At 42.5% G+C, this 9475-nt stretch overlaps 1 pseudogene; it reads right to left on the reverse strand.

Moving 5' to 3' along the window:
- Positions 1-5888: 5888 nt before the first annotated feature.
- On the reverse strand, positions 5889-7288 carry LOC139032418 (sepiapterin reductase pseudogene; annotated as a pseudogene).
- Positions 7289-9475: the final 2187 nt, after the last annotated feature.

Genomic DNA, 9475 nt, shown 5'->3' on the forward strand with positions numbered 1-9475 from the left:
GAGCAGTGGTGTTTTTCTGTGTTACTGTCTAGAGAACAAACAAAATGAGAACTTTGTGAGAAAAGTGCTGACTTGGAACACGTGTTATCAGCAAGCAGGAACCCTGGACAGTAGCTCAATTTTCTCATTTACAAAACACCCCATTCACTCTGCTTTTCACCAACTATTAAGGCAAAATCATGGGGGGTGGGGATTGGCTATGCCTAATAACTTATGCTTAAAAGATCCTCCTAAGGAGATTTCTCTAATCAAGGAAAATCCCTTCTGTAAGAAGTTGGCAGGTTCTGTGAACCTAGAGGGAAGACTTAATGTCTCTATGGATGCTTAAATTACAAGTTCTTTTGGGAGAAGAAACATTAAAATAACTTGAAGGTCTATTTCATTGGCAACTTAGCATTTTATTTTTAAACTTCTAAATTTGAAAACAAGACAGCCTAGGTTGAATAATAAAGTTTCCCAATGCTGAATGTGCTCATCTGGAGCTAGTTTTTTTTTTTTTGCCTGAAGTACAAAAACCAACTTTCTAAAACTCCTAGGTAGGGACGGTACTGTTCTGATCATTTGTGATTAGATGAACTGATCAATCTCAGTTAGTAAACCCCTTTTTTATCCCTTGGTAAGGGTTTAAAATATTCTAGAAAAGACTCATTTTTCTAGTCTTACAAAGACAATTTCATTCTCAAGTCTCCTGACAGGTGTATGTCATATTCAAGAATCCATATTTATCCTTCTCACTTACATACACTTCACAAATTGGATGGACACAGTCATTATATCTATTCACTATCAGGAAGAAGATGATTAGCATTGAGCTGTAAGATAGCGGTAAGCTATCTTAAAGAGCTCACTCATGTTGACATGATCAGGCACCAGGAATTTTGTTTTATTCAGGACCAGAAACTGTTTCTCAGCTTTGTATTTTTCCGTTATTACCAAGATTTTGATAGGATGCTGCTCTCAGATAAGTTGAACATCTTCTACTCTTTGTTTGAAGGTTCTGAGCTGTTAAAAGGTTTTCTCCTACAATAGCAACTTCTCTTGTGTCTCCTCAGCCTGCAGTCATCCCACTGTATTTTATTTGTACCCTTTTAAATCTTGTTTTAGAGTCTTTATTTGTATTTTGTTTGTTTGTTTTTGCTGTTTTGCATCTGGAGCAGCAATTCTCAAACTTTATGTGCATCAAAATCACCCCCAAAACTTGTTAAAACAGAGTGCCTGACCTTACACCCAGAGTGTCTAGGGTCCAAGAACTTTGATCATGCTCTCAATTGATGGTGCATGGTACAAGGAAACACTTTGAGAACCAGAAGCTTCAACTAGACCCACAGTCTAGGTGCTCTGAATGCAGAGTTCATGGACCTTTCATTCATCTTTCATTTCACACAGTATCCAACACAGTGACTTGTAAAGAGCTGTTCAGTAGGATGGCTTCATTAGTATTGAATTTCTGGACTTTCAAAGGTGTGTCGTAGAAATTTCATACACATTAATATTCTAAGGAAGATTCAGAGTTACAGTGAAGAACCCACAGAGAGTGAAGAAGAGCTGGTGATCCATTCCTAAGTCAGCCCGCATCAACAGTGAATAAAGCAAAAGGGGAAAGTGTAAAGCTGGGTAATTTTCAATGTCAAACAGGCAGCAAGTGTTAGAGTCATTATTTTAGTTATTATGCAAAAACTTTTTTTTTAAAACTATAGCCTATTTCCAAATGATTAATACATTCAGCAAGAGTGTTTTATTGATTACTACTAGGAAAACCAATAGAATTAACGCACATCCAAAAATTGTCAGACATGGAAGTTAAAAAAACAGAGGCCACCATGAGATGGGCAGTGGATGCCTGGCTTTGAGTCCCAGCTGTGCCCCTGATGCCCGTGTGCAGTTTCTTCTTATGTAGAATGGGTAGCAAAACAATCATGTCCACTTTTGAGAGATGCTCCAAACAGTACCTGGCACATAGTAAGTGTCTGCTAAACAAAATAAAACACTAATACAGAAATGTAAAGTGGTGCAGCTGCTATGAAAAACAGTACAGAGATTCTTCAAAGAATTAAAAGTAGTACTGCCGTATGATCCATCAGTTCCACTTCTGGGTACTTATTCAATAAAAATGAAAACAGGATCTCAAAGAGATATCTGTACCCCTGTGTTCATTGCAGTATTATTCAAATTAGCCAAGATAGGGGTGTTGGGGTCCAGCCCCAGCAGGTCCAGGAATACCCCAGGGATGAGTGGTGTCAGTGAAGAAGAAGACAGACACACACAGAAGGTTGTGTAGAAGAGGTAGCTTTTTTTATTTTTAGGACAGCTCAGTTTTTATAGAATGAATGTTACCTCCCCCTTAAGTCACCACATATTACATCAGATATTGGTTTTGTGCTTCTGTCAGTACTTTTCTTTCCCATGTTTTCCCCCTATGCACTCATCTAGAACGTTTCCGATTACAGGGTTTTTTCTTAAATGTCCCGTACATAGTCTTCTTGCCTCAATGGCCTAACATTTTCACTCTAACAAAAACAATGTTCCACAAATCTCAGGTATAGTGTAAATTCTTTGGACAATAAAACAACACATGGGAAGGGTCACAGTAACATGTTTGACATTTCTGAGAATAGTACCATGTGAAAACCCTGATATTTTTCTTTACCTGAAACCACAAAATCTCAATTTACAATGATTAACTATTAAACAGCAAAAACACCTCTATTAATAGTGAGATAATGGCAGTGAAGCTGGTTAATATAAATCATCTATTGAAATCCTATGTACCCCATTTTCTAATTCTACAAAAATACCCATAATCTTCCATGCTGTTTAAAGAAAGGGAAACAATGGACAAATAGCAGCAAGGAAATAGCAATAGTGAAAACCCTCTCAACCAAGGAGCAAGTAAACTGAAGCAGTATATCTACTTCTAAATCTAAATGCCTCTACTCTTTTCTATTCTAGAACATTATAATCTTTTAAGCAAGCAGTCAAACTATACCTGTGGCCTTTTCTTTTTTTGACTTGATGTTTATGGTCATGTCCTGAGCCAGAGCAATCATGAGCACTTCCAAAAAGGCTTGGACTTTTCCAGGGAGGCCTTATTACTATATATTATATTTCCAAAAATTAACAGAAAGCCCAACAACAGTAAGACAGGAAGAAGAAAGGGACATCCCGGGCCCCGGGGACAACCTCAAGGGGAAGAGCTGCCTTGCAGGTTCCTCTCTTGTCCCGTGACCTTGTCACGGTTTGGGCGCACCTCGGTGGCTCCTGACATATGGGAACAACCTAAGTAATCTCAATGGGTAAATGAATAAACAATGTGTGGTAACCATATACAATATAGTATTATTCAGCCATAAAAAGCAAGGAAATCCTGCCATTTACAACAACATGGATTGACCTTGAGGGTGTAATGGTAAGTGAAATAAATCAGACAGAGAAAGTCAAACGCTGTAAGATCTCACCTACATATGGAATCTAAAATAACAACAGCAAGTCAAAACAAAAACCAAATTCATAGAAACAGAGAGATGGGGTGGGTGAGGGAGTCAAAAGGTTCAAACTTTCAGTGTCAAAATAAATAGGTCCTGGGGCTATGGACAGCACAGTGAACATAGCTAATAATAACTTAATGTATATTGGAAAGTTGCTACAACAGTAGATCTTTAAAGCTCTCAAAAAACAACAGTAAAAAAAAAAACAAACTAATATGGAATCTTCTCAGGTTAGTCTATGCCTTTGGTGATCACATTTTGTCCACCTGAAATTTAGAACAAGGATGACAGATACTCAGGCCACTCCTGGGAATAAAAGGCTTTCCAAAAATTCTGTGATTCTCCAAACAAGGGTTACAGAAGCCAGCGGCAGTGTTTTGCATACAGAGAATGTTCTGGACACCCCGGGTTGTCTGGTGTTCATATCTGTGTATTCCCAGCTCCACTCTTCCATTTCCCCCCAAATATCCTGCCACCCCAAGAATGGAGAGAGAATGAGAACAGGAAAGGTAGAACTCGTGTCTTCATCAGCTTTTTCAGTCATGATGTGAGTGGATTTTTGTGGAATGGAAGTAATTTCATGGTAATGATCCCCACTGGAGCCCAAGAGAGTCTACATCTTGGACCTGAAGTTTCAGGGTATTGGCTAGTGTGTATAAACAGAATAACCAACGGAAACCCAACCAACACACAGGCAATCTCTCAGCAATGCTCTTCCTTTAAAAACATGTTAATGTTTCCACTGAGAGCCCTGGAATTTACTGTACATTTTTGCTTTTGCTTCTTATGGCAGCAAAGGGAGGCATTTACAAGTAAGGGACTCATAAAGTGCAAAAATCACTCAGAGAAGATGTTTATCCAGCTGGACTTCTGCAGTGAGAAACACAATTCAAGAACACAACTGAAGGCAAGGAGCCAGTCCAAATTATGAATGCAAAGATTGGACAAAGGCAGCAGAAAGGGAAACGATCATGTGTCAGACTGCTAGTCTTCCTGCTACTTCTCATCTGGCAGTGTTGATCCCGCTCATGGAGAAGGCAGCCGGCCCCCACAAGAAGCTCCAGAAACTGCTTACACCATCCTTTCTTCTTCATGCCCAGACATAGGCTCTGTCCTTCCTTCCTTCCTTCCTCCCTCCCTTCTTTCTTTATTTTGTTCCTTCCTTCATTCCCTTCTTTCTTCTTCCTTTCTTCCCTGCCTTCCTCTCTCTCCTTTCTTTCTTTCTGGATTTCTTTCTCTTTTACCCTTCTTCCTTTGTCTGAGCTGTCTCTCTTGTTATAGAGATTTCCAAACACGCACAAAAGTAATGAGAAACACATACCAACCCCCCACCTATCTATCACCTGCCTCAGGTATATCAACTCTGTGCCAGACTTGCTCTCCTAGCTCTCCAAGCTCTCCACCCCAGCTTCCCCTGCAGCCCAGTGTTTTCCTGCAGCATTTTAAAATAAACCCCAAAATATCACTCTTACATGTGTCATTGTGTCTCTCTAAGAGAATTTACTTTTTAAAAACCTAACCAGGCTTCCCTGGCGGCTCAGTGGTGAAGAATAAGCTTGCCAATGCAGGAGATGTGGATTTGATCCCTGATTCAGGAAGATTCCACATGCCGCTGGGCAGCTAAGCCTGTGCAACAGAATTATTGAGCCTGTGCCGTAGAGCCCAGGAGCCACAAATACAGAAGCCTGGGCGCCTAGAGTCCATGCTCTGCTATAAGAGGGGTCACCTCACATGACAGCTAAAGAAAAGCCTGCGCAGCAACGAAGACTTAGCACAGTCAAAAATAAGTAAATAAAGTTTATTAAAAAAAAACAAAACAAATACATTAGCATACTTTTCAAAATTAGCTATATTTCCTTGAGATCAGTGTATTTAAAAATTTCTCAAAAAATATTTTCATAGTTACTTTGTTCAAACAAACTCCCATCAACCTCTACGTGGTGACTTTAGTTGAGAAGTTTCTCAGGCTTTTTCATCCTGTAATACTTCCCTTCTTCCTGTTTTCACGCCTCATGTCTGACCTGCCCTATTTCCCAGTCTAGGTTTTGCTGAAATGTATCCTCACCGTTGTCAAAAGTTCAGGAAAAAGAAACAGAAGTAAAGCCAATGAATTACTGAAGTAGTAATTAGTAAAAGTTACAGGGAATTCTGCTCAATGTTACGTGGCAGCCTGGACGGGAGGTGAATTTGAGGGGCCTATGGGTATGTGTATATTTACAACTGAGTCTCTTTGCTGGCCACCTGAAACTATCACAGCATTGTTAGTTGGCTGTGCTCTAATAGAAAGTAAAAAGTTAAAAAAAAAGTTTATTGTGCACAGACCAATAAGATAGTCTACAAACAGGAAGCACTCAAACCAAAACACAGTATGTTGTTGTAAAGCAGTGTGAAGGCAGTGACTGCTTATTTTTTTTTTTTTTTTTTTTTAAAGGACAATCCACATTTTATTTGTATCTGCCTTTAATATGTACAGAAACTCTCAGGCTCCTTCCCCCATCTGGTGGATAGATGGCAGATTCCGGAAAGAGGAGGAATCAGAATGAGGACACAGAGTTCAAGTGAAGGTCTTGCTACCCTGGGCAAAGAGCATCCCTGTCCTCCTATCCCTCCAGGCCACCTGTCAATCTGTGTGGGTCCATCCCCCTTCCCCATGGACTGGTCACGGGCCGGAGGCCCATCCTCCTTTTCTCAGTGTTTTTAGCTTCCTGTCCTAGTTTTTCCATCCCTAAAATTCTATTTCTAGGGAGAAGGAACACCAACAGCCATAACTTGTCTCTCCCAAGTCCACTCCTAACTCACGGTGATCAGTACAGATACCTGAAAACTGGGAACTCCAGCCACCCAGGGCCCTCGCAGCTGGCTGGATCAGAGGGCAGGGCAGTAAGCATGAGTGCTTATCTGTGTAAGGCAGGGTTGGCAGCGCCACTGTGGGGAGGCACAGGGCTCCTGGGTGGGCCTGTAAGAGGGGGAAGAAAGCCCCTAAAACCAAGGGCATGGTCTTATTCATCGTAGAAATCAACATGGGCTCCAGACTTGAACTTGTCGTTTTGCAGCAAGCTCAGAAGTTTCTGGGCTGATATCTTGCAATCCACAAGTTCCCCCTTTCTCTTCAGCTCCTGCAGACGTTTTCGCAAGTCTGGGTCCACAGAGGTCTCCCGGGCTAACTGCTGCATGTCAGTGTCCAGGGGACCTGGAGCATAGCTCAGCACCCTCACACTAGGTTCTTCTGCCGCCAGGACCTGGAACATCATGTTACGGGCAGCCTTGCCAGCACAGTACAGTGCCCAGCCCTTGAAGGGCTGCAGGGCACAGATGGACGAGATGTTAACCACAGTCCTGCTGAGGCCAGGACTGTCCGGGAAGGCCTTCAGGATACTGGAAGTCAGGCAGAGCATGGAAGTCAAGTTCAGAGTCCAGTAGTTGTTCACTTCAGTTGGGTCAGCCAGGTCCACCCAACGTTTGGATACATCTCCAAGAGTGGCCGCATTGTTGATGAGCAGCACTCGCCGCAGGCCGTCGGGCCTGGGGAGGTCGCACAGAGCACCGAGCAGCTGCTGCAAGCCGGTCTCGGCGCCCAGGTCGGCGGGCACCCGCACGATGCGCAGACCCAGCCGCTCGGCGCCCAGCTCGGCCTCCAGCTGCCGCAGGGCCTCGGCATTGCGGGCGCTTAGGACCAGCACGGAGCCGGGCGACAGCAGCGGGGCCAGGAGTTGGGCCAGCGTCCGTCCAAAGCCCCGGGAAGCCCCAGTCAGCACGCATATAGTGCGGCCCAGGCCGCCCGCCTGGCTGACGCCGGTCTCCATGCCCTGCTTATTTTTCAGAGTAATCGATTAAAACATTAGAATTTTCTTGAATGAAAGGGAATTGGTTAGTGGTTACCCCATATCAACTGGGAGGAGCAGTTTATATTTTTTGCTTATGATTTTCAGAGGCATAAGCAACAAGTGACCCAGGTCAAGTTACCCTTACTTGTCCTACAAAATCAGCTAAATAGAGCTTTGCTTGTATGACTAAACTGGTTTTGTCTGCTCAGGGAATTTTCAAGTCTGGTCTCTGTTTGAGTTTGATTTGAGCATGATTTAACCAACACATTCCTTTGCTCCCATAGTTTGGTTCTGGAGGTTTGCTTGGACTGGGTTATGGATTCTCAGTGTGAGTCGTCCACAAGTGGTGTTGGTGGTTCCTTTTGCACCACTAATGTTTTGTTACCCCAGGTTAGTGGATTTGAGATTAATCAGTAGTAAGCTGAAGTATTGTCATCCTGATCCACTCATCAACTGTTTCCCATCAGCCTCATGTTATTTACATTCATTTATTGCCCAGGTCTGTTTTTTCATATAGTCAGTTCAGTTCAGTCACTCAGTCATGTCTGACTCTTTGCAACCCCAAGGACTGCAGCACGCCAGGCTTCCCTGTCCATCACCAACTCCTGGAGCTTACTCAAACTCATGCCCATTGAGTCAGTGATGCCATCCAAACATCTCATCCTCTGTCGGCCCCTTCTCCTCCAGCCTTCAATCATTCCCAGCATCAGGGTCTTTTCAAATGAGTCAGTTTTTTGCAACAAGTGGCAAAAGTATTGGAGTTTCAGCTTTAGCATCAGTCCTTCCAATGAATATTCGGGACTGATTTCCTTTAGGATGGATTGGTTGGTTGGATCTCCTTGCAGTCCAAGGGACTCTCAAGAGTCTTCTCCAACACCACAGTTCAAAAGCATCAATTCTTCTGCTCTCAGCTTTCTTTATAGTCCAACTCTCACATCCAGACATGACTACTAGAAAAACCAAAGCTTTGACTAGATGGACCTTTGTTGGCAAAGTAATGTCTCTGCTTTTCAATATGCTGTCTAGGTTGGTCATAACTTTTCTTTCAAGGAGAGTCTTTTAATTTCATGGCTTCAGTCACCACCTGCAGTGATTTTGGAGCCCTCCCAAAATAAAGTCTATCATTGTTTCCCCATCTATTTCCCAAGAAGTGATGGGACCAGATGCCATGATCTTAGTTTTCTGAATGTTGAGCTTTAAGCCAACTTTTTCACTCTCCTCTTTCATTTTCATCAAGAGGTTCTTTAGTTCGTTTGCCTTCTGCCATAAGGGTGGTATCATTTGCGTATCTGAGGTTACTGATATTTCTCCCGGCAATCTTGATTCCAGCTTGTGTTTCATCCAGTCCAGGATTTCACATAATGTACTCTGCATGTAAGGTAAATAAGCAGGGTGACAATATACAACCTTGATGTACTCCTTTTCCTATTTGGAACCAGTCTGTTGTTCCATGTCCAGTTCTAACTGTTGCGTCCTGAATTGCATACAGATTTCTCAAGAGGCAGATCAGGTGGTCTGTTCTGATTTTTTCATTAATGGTTGAAAATGGTGATTTTTTTGTTGCTGTTGTTGTTCTGAATTTATTACAGTATTGTTCTGTTTTTTAGTTTTTTGGCTGCAAGGCATGTGGAATCTTAGCTCCCTTACAGGGATCAAACTGGCACCCCCTGCACTGGAAGGCGAAATCTCAACCTCTGGACCACCAGGGAAGTCCCTGTTCTGCATTTATTAGCATAACTTCTATAACTATTTGGTTAGCCTGAAAGAGAATTTGTATAAGAAAGGCAGAATCAAAACATAGTACTTTCTCTTAATGAATTTTCAGAATAGTCGTGAACCTACGGTGAAGACGACTTCCTTCTTCTTTTTTTTCATTCTAAATGCATAGAACATGTGTCTACTTTGTTTCAATACATTTAGTCACTTATTGTCTGTGGCCCATCAGTTGTTCCATCTTTTGCCTGTAAGGGCTCCTCCAGTTTGGCTCTTGGACACAGTTCTTTGATTTCTGGCAACAGCCCTATTTTGGGCCACAGTACGTCTCAGGATCATTTTGTACTGTAACTGGCCCAGAACAGCCATTTCTCTAGGAACTCAGCTTCCTGTTAGTGAAAAATAGCATTTGGAGACCACAATCTGGGAACGGGGAGTGGAGAGTGTGCCCAT

This window comes from Odocoileus virginianus, chromosome 31 (assembly GCF_023699985.2).
Source record: "Odocoileus virginianus isolate 20LAN1187 ecotype Illinois chromosome 31, Ovbor_1.2, whole genome shotgun sequence".
Taxonomy (NCBI): Eukaryota; Metazoa; Chordata; class Mammalia; order Artiodactyla; family Cervidae; genus Odocoileus; species Odocoileus virginianus.